This window comes from Lynx canadensis, chromosome B3 (genome assembly GCF_007474595.2).
Source record: "Lynx canadensis isolate LIC74 chromosome B3, mLynCan4.pri.v2, whole genome shotgun sequence".
Classification (NCBI taxonomy): Eukaryota; Metazoa; Chordata; class Mammalia; order Carnivora; family Felidae; genus Lynx; species Lynx canadensis.
In genome coordinates, this window is record NC_044308.2 from 25,993,163 (window position 1) to 26,009,497 (window position 16,335).

Sequence of the window (16,335 nt, forward strand, 5' to 3'; positions counted from 1 at the left end):
TAACTTAAAGAAAAAATAATACTAAAAGATAAATAAATTAAATCTGCATTACGCTTCACCCTGCCTGACTTGAGTCCACTTTCTATTCTCTACCTTCTGTTATTTATCTTCACATGTCTAACAATATGCTTATATTAGTCATTGTAAGACAATACATATTAGTGTCTATGGAAGATGACCTGAATTTAGTTTTCTGCTACCTGTCCTCCCCTATGTTTTCTCCACCCCTCATTCTCCCAAAACAATTATAAAACAAAACATGATTAAATATACATTATTTGCTTTCAGTGTTATAATCATGTGATTACTGAAATTTTCAGAATGTCCTAGTGTGATTTGCTTAATTTGGAGGGAGGGGAATAGAAATTTGTTGAGGAGTCAACTGCTTCCTTTAAAAAAATAGTGTCATATCCTAGCACTGTAGTGTTTATTGGTAATTCTTGTTGAATCATAAAATCCTCTATAGGTAGAACGCTTCAACAGTCCCCTTTAGCCATCTTCCCCAGATTGCTCTCCTATCTTCTCATGGGACTGCCCAATGGCTGTGGACCTGGAGTTTCCTTGCACTATTCTAGGAAGCTCTTTCCTTTCTTGTGTTAACTTCCTCATCTTTAGATCAGGTCTTCCCAGTCTTAGTCATTCTCTTCCCTTATTTTGGTGGAACACATTCTCCAAGGACTGCCTGAGGAATGTTTCATGGAAGGTAACTTTTTGGGAAAACTTGAATATTTGAAACTGTCTTTACCTTCACCTTCTTAGGTTGGAAATAATTTCCCCTCAAAGTTGTGAGAGCATTGATCCATTGTTGGCTAGATTCTGTTATTGCATGCAAATGGGTTCTATCTCATCTTTACATATGCTCATTTGATTGTGACTTCGTGCTTCAACCCCTTTACTACTAACCACAACCAGAAATTGTACTTTCTCCTTCAAATTTTGGAATTTTATGATGATGTGTTTTAGATACAGATAATATCTTCTTTCTTGTCTTTCATTATGCCAGTCATTAGGAAAATTTTAGCAACCTGGAAAGTCAAGACTTTAATGATACAAATGTCTTGTATTATTCCTTTTCCTTATATACACTGTCGTTTTAATGTGTTAAGCATAATACTGATCTAACATGCTACTAAACACACATTGACAAACTCTTGTATCATAATGAAACAAGATATTATTTGAAAGACAGTTTATACACAGTTTAGTGTCAACGAATTAAGCATACTTACATGCTTCTGCACATATGTTTGTACATACTTTTATCTTTTTTTTTTCCAACGTTTTATTTTATTTTTGGGACAGAGAGAGACAGAGCATGAACGGGGGAGGGGCAGAGAGAGAGGGAGACACAGAATCGGAAACAGGCTCCAGGCTCCGAGCCATCAGCCCAGAGCCTGACGCGGGGCTCGAACTCACAGACCGCGAGATCGTGACCTGGCTGAAGTCGGTCGCTTAACCGACTGCGCCACCCAGGCGCCCCTGTACATACTTTTATCTTAATGAAAGAATATGTTACTTGAAAAACATATTATATACCAGTATGGTTTCATTGAGTCGATAACAAGTCTATTCCAATGTGCTTCTACACATACCTTTACAAATACGTATATAATAATGAATAAAGATTTTACAAGAAGGATGCTACATATACAGTCCGTTACAATGAGTTAAGTCTCTGGTTATTCCTGTATACTACTACATATATGTTTAAATTTTAATGAAAGAAGATGTTACTTGAAAGAAGGTTTATATACAGTTTCAATGAGTTAAGCATGTGACTATTTCCATATGGTTTTACATATGTATTTGCAAACATTTATAATAAAGAATAAAGATATTACTTAAACAATGCATTATACACAGAGTAGTATCAATGAGTTAAGCATAATGCTAATCCTACATGCTTTACAAATCCTTATATCTTAATGATTGAAAATATCACCTAAAAGACGTATTATACAAAATGTAGTTTCAATGAAGTAAGTATACAACGATTCCTATATGCTTCTACACAGAAGTTTATGTACATTTATATCTTAATGAAGAAGATGTTATTTGAGGAATGCGATGTACACATTGTAGTTCTAATGAATTAAGTCTATGTCTATATTCATTTGCTTCTACACAGAACTTTACACGTATATCTTTTGTTTTGTTTTTTTTTTTTTTTTAGTTTTTGTTTAAATTCTGGGTAGTTAACATACAGTGTACTATTAGTTTCAGGTGTACAATATAGTAATTCAACACTTACAACACCCAGTGCTCATCATAAATGCACTCCTTAATCCCAGTCACATATGTAGCCCATCCCCCTACCCAACTCCCCTCTGATAACCATCAGTTTGTTCTTTATACTTAAAAGCCTGTTTCTTGGTTTTCTTGTCTCTTTCTTTCCCCTATGATTGTTTGCTTTGTTTCTTGAATTCCATATATGAGTGAAATCATAAGGTATTTATCTTTGACTGACTTATTTCACTTAGCATAATGCTCTCTAGCTCCATTCATGTCATTGCAAATGGCAAGACTTTGTCCTTTTTTATGGTAAAAATATTCCATTCTAATGGAATATTACCTAATGTATAATGTATATATATACACCATTTTTTATCCTTTCATCAGTCTATGTACACTTGGGCTGTTTCCATAATTTGGCTATTGTTGATCATGCTGCTATAGACATCAGGGTGCATGTATCACTTTGAATTTGTATGTACTCAAATACCTAGTAGTGCAATTGTTGGGTCATAGGGCAGTTCTACATGTAACTTTTTGGTGGAACCTCCATACTGTTCTCCAGAGTGGCTGACCACGTTTAATTCCCACCAATATAGCAAGATAATTTCCCTTTCTCCACATCATCGCCCATACCTGCTTTTTCTTATGTTGCTGATTTCAGTCATTCTGACAGGTGTGAGGTAATATCTCAGGTAGTTTTGATTTGCATTTCCCAGATTATCAGTGACATTGAACATCTTTTGTGTGTCGGTGATTTGCAAATCTTCTTTGGAGAAATGACTATTCATATCTTCTCCCTGTTTTTTAATTGAATTATTTGTTTTGGGGGTATTGTGTTGTATCCAGTTTATATATTCTGGATACTAACCCTTTATCACATATGTCATTTCCAAATATCTTCCCCCATTCAATATTTTGTCTTTTAATTTGTTAATTGCTACCTTCACTGTGCAGAAGCTTTTTATTTTGATGAAGTCCCAGTAGTTTTTGTTTTTGTTTTTGTTTTTTTTGCTTTTGTTTCCCTTACCTCAGGAAACATATTTACTGACAAGTTGCTATGGCCAATGTGAAAGAAATTATTGCCTGTGTTATCTTCTAGGATTTTCATGGTTTCAAGTTTCACATTTAGGCCTTTAATCCATTTGGAATTTATTTTTGTGTATGTTGTAAGAAAATTGTCCAGGTTAATTCTTTTGCATGTTGCTGTCCAGTTTTCTCAAAACCATTTATTTTATGGGACTATATTTTTCCCATTGGATATTCTTTCCTGCTTTTTCAAAGATTAATTGACACTATAATTGTGGATTCATTTCTGGGTTTTCTATTCTGTTCAGTTAATCTACCTGTCTCTGTTCTGGTGCCAGTACCATACTATATATTACATGCTACAGCTTTGTAAAATAACTTGAAGTCTGAAATTGTGATGCCCTCAACTTTGCTTTTCCTTTTCAAGGCTGTTTTGGCTATTAGGGGTCTTTTGTGGTTCCATACACATTTTTGGATTGTTCTAGCTCTGTGAAAACCACTGTTGATATTTTGATAGGGATTGCATTAAATGTGTAGGTTGCTTTGGGTAGTATAGACATTTTAACAATATTTATTCTTTCAATCCATGAGCATGGAATGTTCTTCCATTTCTTTGTGTCCTCTTCAATTACTTTCATCAATGTTTTTTTTTAATATTCAGAGTACAGGTCTTTCATCTCTTTATTAGATTTATTCCTAGTTATATTATTGGTTTTGGTATAATTGTAAATGTGATTGATTCCTCAATTTTTCTTTCTACCATTTTATTATTGGTATATAGAAACTCAACAGATTTATGTACATTGCTTTTGTATTCTTTGATTTTATTGAATTTTTTTATTAGTCCCTAACAGTTTTTTAGTGAGGTCTTTTGGGTTTTCTATACATAGTATCATATTATCTGCAAAATTTAGAATTTTTTGTTCTAGTTCTGTGAGGAATGTTGGTGTTATTTTGATAGGGATAGCATTGAATGTGTAGATTTCTTTGGGTAGTTTAGACATTTTAATATTTGTTCTTCCAATCCATGAGCATGGAATATTCTTCCATTTCTTTGTGTCCTCTTCAGTTTCTTTCATAAGTGTTCTATAGTTTCAGCATACAGATCTTTTAAGTTTTTGTTTAGGTTTATTCCTAGGTATATTATGATTCTTGGTGCAATTGTAAATGGGATTAATACCCTTTTTCTTTCTGCTGCTTTATTTTATGTATATAGAAGTGCAACAGATTTCTTTTCATTGATTTCATATCTTACAACTTGCTAAATTCATATATCAGTTCTAGAAATTTTTTGGTGGAGTCTTTCAGGTTTTCCACATAGAGTATCATGTCATCTGTGAAGAGTGAAAGTTTGACTTGTTCCTTGACAATTTGTATGCTTTTTTATTTCTTTTTGTTGTCTGATTGCTGAAGCTAGGACTTCCAGTACTATGTTGTACAACAATGGAGAGAGTGGGCAACCCTATTGTGTTCCTGACCTTAGGGGGAAAGCTCTCAGTTTTTCCCCATTAAGGATGATATTTGTTGTGGGTCTTTCATTTATGGCCTTTATGATGTTGTAGTATGTTCCTTCTATCCCCACTTTCTTGAATATTTTTATCAATAAAGGATGCTATATTTTGTCAAATGCTTTTTATGCATCTATGTGGTTCTTATTCTTTCTTTTATTAATGTGGTGTATTAAGTTGATTGAATTGTGGATATTGAACCATCCCTGCAGTGCAGAAGTAAATCCCACTTGATTGTGGTGAATAATTCTTTTAATGTATTATTGGATTCAATTTGTAGTGTCTTTTGAGAATTGGTATCAATTCTTTTCTAAATGTTAGGTAAAATTTGTCTGTGAAGGTAACTGGCCCTGTACTTTTATTTGTTGTGAGCTTTTCGATTATTGATTCTATTTCTTTGCTAGTTATCCATCTGTTAAAGTTTTCTATTTTACCTGTTTAAGTTTTGTCAGTTTATATATTTCTAGGAATTTATCCATTTCATCCAGGTTGCCCAATGTGTTGGCATACAGTTTTTCATAATACTTTCTTAGAACTGTTTTTATTTCTGTGGAGTTGGTTATTGTTTCTCCTCTCTCATTTGTGATTTTATTTATTTTGACTTTTTCTCTTTTCTGTTTGGTAACTCAGGCTAGTTTATCAACTTTATTAAGTTTTTCAAAAAGTAGCTTCTGGTTTCATTGATGTGTTCTATTGTGTTTTTGTTTTTTGATGGTTTTTGTTTGTTTTTTGTTTCTATATTTTTTTATTTCTGCTCTAATCTTTATAATTTCTTTCCTTCTGTCAGCTTTACCCTTCATTTGTTGTTCTTCTTCCAACTTCTTTAGGTGTAAAGTTAAGTTGTTTATTTGAGATTTTTCTTGCCTCTTGAGGTAGACCTGTATTTCTATAAACTTCCCTCTTTGGACCATTTTTGCTGCATCCCAAAGGTTTTGGAACATTGTGTTTTCATTTTCATTTATTTTCATGTACTTTAAAATAAATTCTTCTTTGATTTCCTGCTTGGCCCATTCATTGTTTAATAGTGTGTTGTTTAACCTTGATGTGTTTGTACTCTCTTCAGATTTTTTCCTGTAGCTGACTTCTAGCTTCAATATCATGGTTAGAAAAGGTTCATAGTATGACATTGATCATTTTTTTGGTCTGTGGATGTATGTTTGTGACATAATATATGTTCTATTCTGGAGAATGTTCCATGTGCACTTGAAAATAATGTGTATTATGCTTTTTAGAGTGTAATGTTTTCAGTGTATTTTTTTAAGTTTATTTATTTATTTGGAGAGAGAGAGGGGGAAGGAGAGGGATAATGGGAGTGTGTACCTGAGACAAGGAGGGGCAGAGAGAGAAGACAGAGAATCCTGAGCAGGTTCTTCACTGCCAGCACAGAACCTGATATGGGCTCAAACTCATGAACCGTGAGATCATGACATGAGCCAAGATCAAGAGTCAGATGCTTAACCGACTGAGCCACACAGGCGCCCCTAGTATAGAATGTTTTGAATATATTTAGTAAGTCCATCTGTTCTGGTGTGTCACTCAAAGCCATTGTTGCCTTGTTGATTATCTGTTTAGATGATCTGTCCATTGATGTAAATGGGGTGTTAAAATCCCATGATATTATTGTATTATTATCAGTGGTTTTCCTTTATGTTTGTTATTAATTGGTTTATATATTTGGGTGCTTTCCATACTGGGTGCATACTTATTTACAATTGTTACATCTTCTTGTTGGATTGTCTCCTTTGTGATTATGTAGTGCCCTTCTTTTTCTCTTATTACAGTCTTTTTTTTAAAGTCTATTTTTTCTGATATAAATACCACTATTCCACCTTTCTTTTGATTCCCATTTGGGTGAAAAATGTTCCTCCATGCCCTCACTTTCAATCTCCATGTGTCTTTAGGTCTAAAATGAGTTTCTCATAGGCAGCATATAAATGGATCTTGTTTTCTAAACCCATTCTGATACCCTATATCTTTTGATTGAAGCATTTAGTCCATTTACACTGAAATTAATTATTGATATATATGTGTTATTGCCATTTTATTACTTGTTTTGTCATACACATTGGAGATTTTCTCTGATGCTTTCTTATTGTTTTTTTTTTTTTTTCTCTTTTGGTCTCTCCTTTTCACTCAAAGTTACCTATAATAATTCTTGAAGAGCTGGTTAAGTAGTCATATACTCCTTTAGTTTTTGTTTCTCTGGGAAACTTTTTATCTATCCTATTCTGAATAATAGACTTGCTGGGCAAGTACTCTTGGGTGCACATTTTCCCCATTCAGCATTTTGAATATGTCATGCCAATCCCTCCTACATTGCCAAGTTTCCATTGAGAAATGTCCAGCTATCCTTATGGGTTTTCCCTTATAAGTTAAGGACTCCTTATGTCTTGCTGTTTTTAAGATTTTTTTCTTTATCCCTATATTTTGCAAATTTAATGGCAATATGTCTTGGTGTTGGCCTGCTTTGTTGATTTTGATGGGGGTTCTCTGTGCCTCCTGGATTTTGATGTCTATTTCCTTCCCCAGATTAGGGAAATTATGTGCTATTATTTCTTCAAATAAATTTTCTGCCCCCTTTCCTGTCTCCTCTTCTGGGACTACTATAATATGAATGTTATTACGTTTGATGGAGTCACTGAGTTTACCAAGTATATTCTTGTGTTGCATAATTTTTCCTCTTTTTTTTCAGATTCATTACTTTCTATTAGTCTTCTAGATCACTATTTCATTACTCTGCTTCTCCTATCTTGCTGTTCTTTGCATCAAGTGCATTTCTAATCTCATTTATTGCACACTTCATCTCTTATTGATTCTTTTTAAAGTCTTTTATCTCTGTGTAAGAGTCTCACTGATATCTTCTGTTCTTTTCTCAAGCCCAGTATACTTATAACTGTTATTTTAAAATTGCCATCAGGCATGTTCATGTTGCTTATATCCATTTTGCTTAGATCTCTGGCCATACCCTTATTTTGTTCTTCATTTGGGATAAATTCCTCCATCTCAGCATTTTGGCTAAATCTCTGCCTTCTTATGTGTGTCAGTTATGTCTCCTATTCTTGAAAGTAATGACCTTATGGAGAAGAGGTCCTGTAGTGCCCTGGGCCTGGTGCTTCAAGCAGTGTCTCTGACATGCATTACATGTACTCTGCCACTGTGTTTTATCTGCTCTATCCTTCAGATCAGTTGTCTGCTGAGGCTCTCCTTGCATGCTATAGGCAGTGTTTGGTCCCCGGACTGAATGTGGCAAGTTTTACTTAGGTGCGCTGTGGTCTGCTTGTGAAATGAGACCTGTTGTCACCTCCACCATAACTGAGGTCCTGCAGAACTCTGGTTGGGAGAAGTGGTGCCTACAGAGGTTTGATCTGGTCTTCTGTGGGACGGGACTGCCTCATACTGAGGCAAGTGTGACTGAGAAGGGCAATTCCACCAGAGCACAGGGGATGGGGCTTAGTGTGTGCAAGTTAATCAGCTAGTGTCTGGGCTGTGCTGCTTCCCACAGGTGGTTCTGTGTTTATGCTGAGGGGCAGGGGAGGGAAATGGTGCTGGCCAGCATATTTGTTCCCTGAGAAGTGTATCCATGAAAGCTGCTTCTCAGAGATGCACTCTGAGAAGAGCAAATAATCTCCACACTGTGTGCCCCAGGTTCTCTTCAGATTGATGCTTCCAGGCTGTGTGCCTGTGGTTTGTTTGCCTGCCTTCTTTCCCAGAGTAAGGCAATGCCCTCCAAGCTCTATCCCAGCTAAGTCTCTGACCTTTAAAACTCCAGACTTTAAGCTTTGCTGATTGCATGAACTCACAAAACTCAACCCCTTTCATTTTCCAAGCCAAAGGTTTTGGGGAAATATTCTCTTTGTGAATTTCCCTGTGTGACTCACTTTTTCTCTCCCTTCTTCATGACCATGGTTCCTCCACCTCTACAGCACCAGCAATATGTTTCTCCCTGGAACCACATATCTGCACTTCCTCCTGCCTTCTTTGAGGTGGCCTTTTATCTCTCCCTTTAGTTGTGGAGTTTGTTCTGTCAGTCTTCAGGTCTATTTCTGGGGTATTTAAGATGATTTTATAGTTATCTAGTTGTGTTTGTGGAAAGAGGTGAGCCTATGGTCCTCCTATTCACCACTATCTTCCTCTGAAGCTTCTATTATATTATTTCGTTAATAAATTCTTTTTCCCATGGTATTATTTTTCTCTTATAATTATATTATGATTATTTTATATCATTTTATATTGTGTATTTTTTTCTCTTTGCATTAGTTTTTAGGAAATTTCTCCCAATTTACTTTCCAACTACCTACTAATTGAGGGAAAAAAAAAAACTCCAAAGGGTCTTTCTGATCCTTGTATTATTCTTCTTTTACAGCATCTTGTTATTTTGTTGGCTCAATAACCTTCTCTCTCTGAAGACATTATAATTACTTTGAAATTTTCTTCTGGTCCCACATTGCTTCTGTTACTTCTAATATAATTTCTCTCTGTTGCAGAGTATTTTTTTTTACAATAAAATATTTACTCACTGACCTTTTAATATTTAGAAATGAAGTATTCATGGATAATTGGAAGCTCTCTGCAGGCCTCACATTGGGACAAAGACTGGGAATTTAGGGGAATTGCTGATTGTTACTATTTCCAGGTCTTTTTACTTTGGCTTAGTAATTTCACAAGGATTTTTTTTTTATCCATTGTTTGGGGAGTTCAAAACCTGTGGACAAAATTCTGGGAGCTAATTAGGGAAATGATTTGGTGTGCTCACCTTTTATTTCTGTGTCACTGAATCTTGGGTCTTTGATTTAACTTCTAAAAATCAGGAACTGCATGTTCTGTTGGAATGAGGAAAGCCAATCACTAATTCTGTTTGGTTTGTGAATTTTTAACTCTCTCTTCTATTTTGGACCCAATGCAAGTTCCTATCCTGAGAAACACAGAACGTGTAACTCTTGAGATGCTTCAGGTTATCCCTATAGAGAACTGTGACAGTCTGAGATATTACGTTACTTGTGAATTAACAAGTTGGCCCACTACAGTTTCATAGATTATGGCAGAAGAGGGGAGGTATTTGGTTCAGAAACAAATGACTTTATTATTCAAAGCATAGGAGGAATCATGAGCTCCATGTTTGCATATATTCCCTTTCCTCCCCCTCACCAAGTTCCATGGGGTAAATGTGAAGCAGTTTGTGTCACAGCTGAGGATCCCTGAAGTTAGAAAACTCCGACCTTTTTAATGTATTCACACCTCTTAATGGTGTTTTTAATGAAGAAGCTTCTTGATTTTAAAGAAATTCAATTGATCAATTAATTCCTTTATGCTTAGTGTTTTCATGTCCTATTTAAGAGATATTTGCTTACCTTAAAGTCATGAACATACTTTAAAAATTTATCTTCTTCTGGGGCTCCTGCGTGGCTCAGTTGGTTAAGCATGCAACTCTTGATTTCAGCCCAGGCCTTGATCTCACAGCACATGAGTTGGAGCCCTGCATCAGGTTCTCTGCTGTCAGCTCAGAGCGCAGTTTGGATCTTCTGTCTCTCTCTCTCTGCCCCTCCCCCACTCAAACTCTCTTCCTCTCTCAAAAGTAAACAATTAAAAATTTTGTTTTCTTTTTAACATTTGAATATTCTAGCATTCACATTTATGTCTATAATCCACCTCAACTTAAATTTTGTTTATAATGTGAGGCAGAAATCAAGGTTAATTTCCCTCCCATAATCGTATCCAGTTGCTGTGATACCACATATTGGAAAAAACTATTTTAAATAATGCATAGAATCCTAAAGACTGGGAACATGTTTTGGTATTTAATATGTTGCTACTTTTATAAACTATAGAATGTGAAACCAAATACAGCTGTCATTATTGTGTATTTACCAAATGGTGATTAGGCTATTCAGAGGCAACAAAGAAATAAAAGAACTGTCTTTAAGGAGGTTATAAACAAATGGATATAAATAAGCTTTATACATACACTGTAATTTATTAAAATGAAGGGAAAATTTATGCAATAAAATGGATAAAATGTTTCTGTAAGGCCTCTTACAGCTCTCTGACTGTATAATTGTTACTGCAATTCTACAGTTGTCACATTTGTTCCAAAATATCTGCCCATGCCCAAGGAAAACTAGGGAGCCTGGAAAAATTGTATTTTATGGTATATTAAGAAATTTCCTGGAAGAGAACTCAATCCAAGAAAAGGAGCACCAGGAAAGGAAAATCGGATTTATTAACAAATCATTCTGAGTATGGTATCTGGCACTCCCTTTCTTCCAGGGTACCTGAGGAGATGTGGGAAGTTAAAGCTGTTTCACTGAAACTGTGATAGGATATTGAGGCTGTTGCAACCCTAATTTAAGATTTCTTAGACCAAGGTCTACATAAAAGCATGAAGTTAATTCTTCTTCACTTTGCTACTGAACACTGTGCACCTTTGGTCCTCTGAGCACTACAGGGCCAGTGAGCTAAGTGGAAATTGTAATGGCATCTTTTGGACATGTCAGGTGCCAAGTCAGATGGCAGTACCCAGCAACAATGGAAATTATATACAATAGATAAAGTACACCAAATGTAAAAGAGTGTACCTAGCATTTTCTAGAATAGGATTAGAGGAGAGAAAATGGGCATTGAATTTTGATTGTTCAGAGAGTAGACTGGGCTTGTTCTTTAGATGTATAAAGCATCTTTTTGAAGCTCCTACATATAGATTATAAGCAGGAGAATGGTTGGCAGAAGGAAGCATAAAGGTCCATTTAACACTGGGGTAGAGGACAGGCAGAAAACTACTTTGAAAATGTTAACATAAGGCAATGTTTTTTTTGTTGGATTTTAAAACATTTAAGTTATCTTACCTGTTCGGTTCTCTTAACAACCCAAGAGATTGCAGCCAGTTTGTCTAAGATGAAAAGGAAGGAATCACATGGAGAGTAAAAGATTTACCTACTATTTAATAGCCAATCCAGGTCTACTAGTGACTGGGTCTATGGACATCTTTCTCTAATTCTTGCCTTTTGTCCTCTGTAGCCTCACTGTCCCCACAGGGCTTCTCACACTTTCCAATGTTCTCAACAATCCTGACCCATCTGCCCACCAAGACTACTCTCAGGCAAATTCTTCTGAAACACCACACTTAATATGTTTCTACTCTATTCAGTTGCCCCAAAGACTCCCCACTGGCTCCTAGATTACACATGAATACCGCAGCCTGGCAGCCACATGCCCTTCTTCTCTTTCACTTCTCTCTTATTCTCTAGTTAAACCAATTTTCTAAACATCTTGAGTTTTCCCAAAGTTTTTGTAAATTCCCATTACTATCTCCCCTACTGTAAGCATTGCTTTCTACAATATACTATATAGGTTTGCGTGTCTTAGTCCCTCTATGAGGTGAACATTCTGTGGTAGGAGGGGTTTACAGAGCCTCTTGGTGACTCCCCTGCAGGGGCTATGGGAGTTCTCTGTGTAGAGAACCAACTCCACCATTGATTGGCCCAGCCTCACTGTCACTCAAAAGCATCTTCTTAGTAATGGACTCTGATTCAATTTAGTTAGTGGAGAAACTGGAAAAAGAAAATGTCAGAGGGAACTATATCCATGTCCCCAAGTAAGTTTTATTGCCACTGCACATAGAAGAAATTAGAATGTTTGACATAAATATTCCAAAAATAATTTTCCAATTTTATTTCTAAAAATTTCAAATGTAAAGAAAAGCTGAGGGAATAGTACAGTAGATGCTCATTTACCCTTGACTTAGATTAATTTTTTGAAAGTTAAAATTTTTTATTTATAAGGAAAATGATTCCATGCTAATTTGAACAGCTACATTGTACAAAAAATGACTTGAAAATTCCCTTTTGATATCCTTAAAGAGCTGGATGCCAGTATATATGCTTTTCTCTCTCTTCGGACCTCTTAATGTCAAACTGGAGTTGAGCAGAAATATAACCTAGGTTCCCTCAAATCGTTCTTGGGCTCCAGACAAGGAACTGGACCTCTGAACAAATAAAAGGGTTACTAATAACTATAACCAGAGAAAGACAAAGCTGTGAGTGATGAAATTCCCTTCCACATGGCAGCCCTCCACTCCTGTAACCTTCAGTTTCACATGCTTTCATTTTGTAAGTCATAGTGAGCTAGTTTTATTTATCATAGAATGACCTAGATCAACTGTTAACTTTCTCAGATTTACTTTCTCTCTCTAAACACACACGTGCACGCATGCACACACACACACACACACACACACACACACTTTTCACTAATATGTTGAAAACAAGTTGCAGACATCACAGCATGTCACCCCTAAATGTTTCAGATGCATTAAGAAAGAAAGCATTCTACTCCTCATGCACAATACCGCTAAATCATTTAATAAACTTGAATAAATCAAAGTTATCATTTAGTGTCTAACCCAGAATCAAAAGTTTTCCAGTTGCATTTGCAGTGTCTTCCATAGCTGTATTACTTTGATCCCAGAATCAAGGTACACCCTTGACATTTACTAATTATGTCTCTTCAGTAACCTTTGATCTAGATTGGCACCCTCCTTTTTGATTTGTGTCTGTCTCGTGGCATTTTCTTTTGTGAGGATTCCAGACCAGTTATCTGCTAAAATGGCATAATGTCCCACATTGTGGAACACCTGATTGTTGCATCATGATTAAATGTATGTTGAGCATTATTTTGGCAGCAATGTCTCATTATCAAAATGATGTTAATTAAACATTAGAAATTATTGTGTTTTCTGCTGTTGTGAAAAGGATTCAGCTTCATAATGAGCATGAATTCCTTAGATCCCAACAAAGTTAACAAATGATATTAACACATGTGAATCTCCTATTCCAAATGGAAAGTGATGTCTCTCACATCAGATACATCTTGCTTTTGAAGTGTTTAGAAATTCAGCTCCACAAGCACATTAGTAATCAGTCGTGGATCTGAATTTTCTTCAAATGGTTCTTATAAATCTTCTCTAAAAGATACAAGATGGCAAATGTGCCTCTATATATTTTTACTGGCAATATTTGAAAAAAATAGAATCCAAACTTTGACATACCAGAAATAAATGGTAGTTGAGATAGGTTGTTAGGAGCTATTTAATTTCTTGTCCTAGATCATTTTATTTCCTTTTTGTCTGTTATGGGACAGATGGAGTGGGGTTTCTTATTAGAATACCATATGAGTGATTATGCATTTATCTGCAACCAGACTCAATGTTTGGAGGCACCCTGAAGATAATGTAATACAGTGTTCTGACTCACTGCATCAACTCCCTGTAGAGAACTGGTCCCCACCAACCATATTGATATCCATTACCAGAGACATCCATTGAAATACTGGAAAATTTTTGAATTAAATATTCCCTCTATTTTGATATATCAGTACAGGTTATAGTTCTTGTAAGCCTTTATCCACCTTAAATCTCTTCAAATATTTATAGAAAGCTCTATGTTCTCAGAAGGATTTTCTTCTGCTTTAAAAATCCTATGCTGTCCTCTGCCCCTTGAGTATTTCCTGTAAGTGTGTACTTCCTGCCTACTTTATTTTTAAAATGTGTGTTCCAGTCCTCCCTCCCTCCTTCCAACTCTCATTTCCTTCCTCAGACAATAATTTGGGTCCACTGAGTGCAAACCAGGCATGGGAACACCAAGGTGAATGCTTGTCATCAGGGAGTTCACAAATCACAAAAGTGCAAGGAGAGGGTCAGAGAAGCAGACAGTGCTCATAACAGTGAGTTAGCACCACCACTGGGATTAGGGCTCCTGTCACACCCATCACAAAGGAGGAGGTGGTCACTGGCAAAAGAGGAAAGTGAAGATCAGTTTTGTATGAGTGGTAGTTTTCTAGAGAGGTGTGGGTATGGTCAAACTTCTAGATGGGGGAAGTGCAAAAGGAAGACATGCAAAGCTACAAAGTAGGGAAGTATAAGGTGGCAGGAGTGGGGAATGGAGAAGAATGCAGAGAGCCAGGCATAGAGAGTCTTCAGAACCTTTCTTACTGGCTTGAATTTTGTCTTTGGGCAGGGGGAAGCTTCCAGAATGAGTTTCACATTACAGAGTAGTAACAGGACAGACACACCTTTCAGAAGGGTGTCTGATGAAAAGTGCATTCACATATCTATACATGACATAGAATACTTTCTCAACTAATAGATATATCATGAAGGAAAGAGATGCAGAAAGAACTACATTTTTCTTTCCTCTTAACACCTTAGTTTTTTTGTGTAGCACTTCAGCTGATTGTAAACAATATCACCATTGATTTTATTTTATTATTGTTTTTGCTCTTAAAAAAACGTTTAAGTAGTGCCCTAACATGAACAACACCTTCTTTTTTGGGTAGAGCCATTTTAAAAAAAGATGTTTTGAGTGGAAAGTAAAGGCATTTATGTTTCTTCCTTCAGAGCATTAGGACTCTTTGGAGAACTGTCTGGGGTAGAACAGATATTGCAAGAAGACCTGCGCCTGTGCTCTTGGGTTGGCCTTCATGTAGAAAAAACTGTGTAGACATGGTAGCCCTCAGCTTTCATGTACTTCAGCCACCACACCTATCATTATGGTCACATCCATTAGGTTCCAGCACCCAGTGAGGCACTGACATTGAACTGGCAAAGCAAACAACTTCTACTATTTCCTGGAAAATAAACATATTCAATATATTATTACAACTAATATTACATATCATTTTATTTAAATAAAATGACAAGAAAGGAGAAGTCCATCATCCTCCAGGATGAATATCTCAAACTGTATGCAGACCACGCTGGTTCAGCAAAGACAATGCCCCATCTTTCTTAGTATATTTCTTCACAGAGATAATAGGATGACTCTTGCAGCCTGAAACCTTCTCCTGTGTTACCTCAGGGGACTTTAAGCTGAAGCCAGACTCTTTTTACCAAAAATCCAAGTGATACAGAGTCTTATTCTCCCTAAGTTAACTCTCCAGCCAGTGTAATTTTGACTAATTTTGTTCTGTTCCTCTGAATATATACTTCTCTAAAATATGACTCCTTCTCTGTGGTTTTCTGGACTATGACCTCATGAAGGGCAGAGGATTCTCTTCATCTTTGTGTCTCCTGCTCCTGCATAGTGCAAGGCCCAGGTTTTGTGCTTTAGGGTTGTTGGTTTTGAGTGAGTGGTGAAGGGATAACTGCAGGGATCACATCCTCAAAGCCACTGTCCTCCCACCATCATGGTACTGCATGCTGTTTTTCCTCCTTATTCTTCCTTTTGTTCTATTTGGGCCCTTGAATGGATTGGATGGTACCTACCTATACTGGTGAGGTTATCTTAATTCAGTTCACTAATTCAGATGTTAATGTCTTCCAGACACATCCTCACAGATACAACCTGAAATAACATTTTACCAACAAGTTCTCTGGACTTCTCTTAGCCTAGTCTAGTTGATGCATAAAATTAACCATCACAACTCCCCAACAGGTGGCCACACCACTTATGTCTGAAAACATACAATAATTAAGCAGTTCCCCCTGTGAAAGGCAGAACATGTAGTTGTTTGGTTAAGAAGTCCCTCCTTCTGTTTTTCTGCACGATTCGTGTAGTCAAGGTTCATGCAAAGTAAT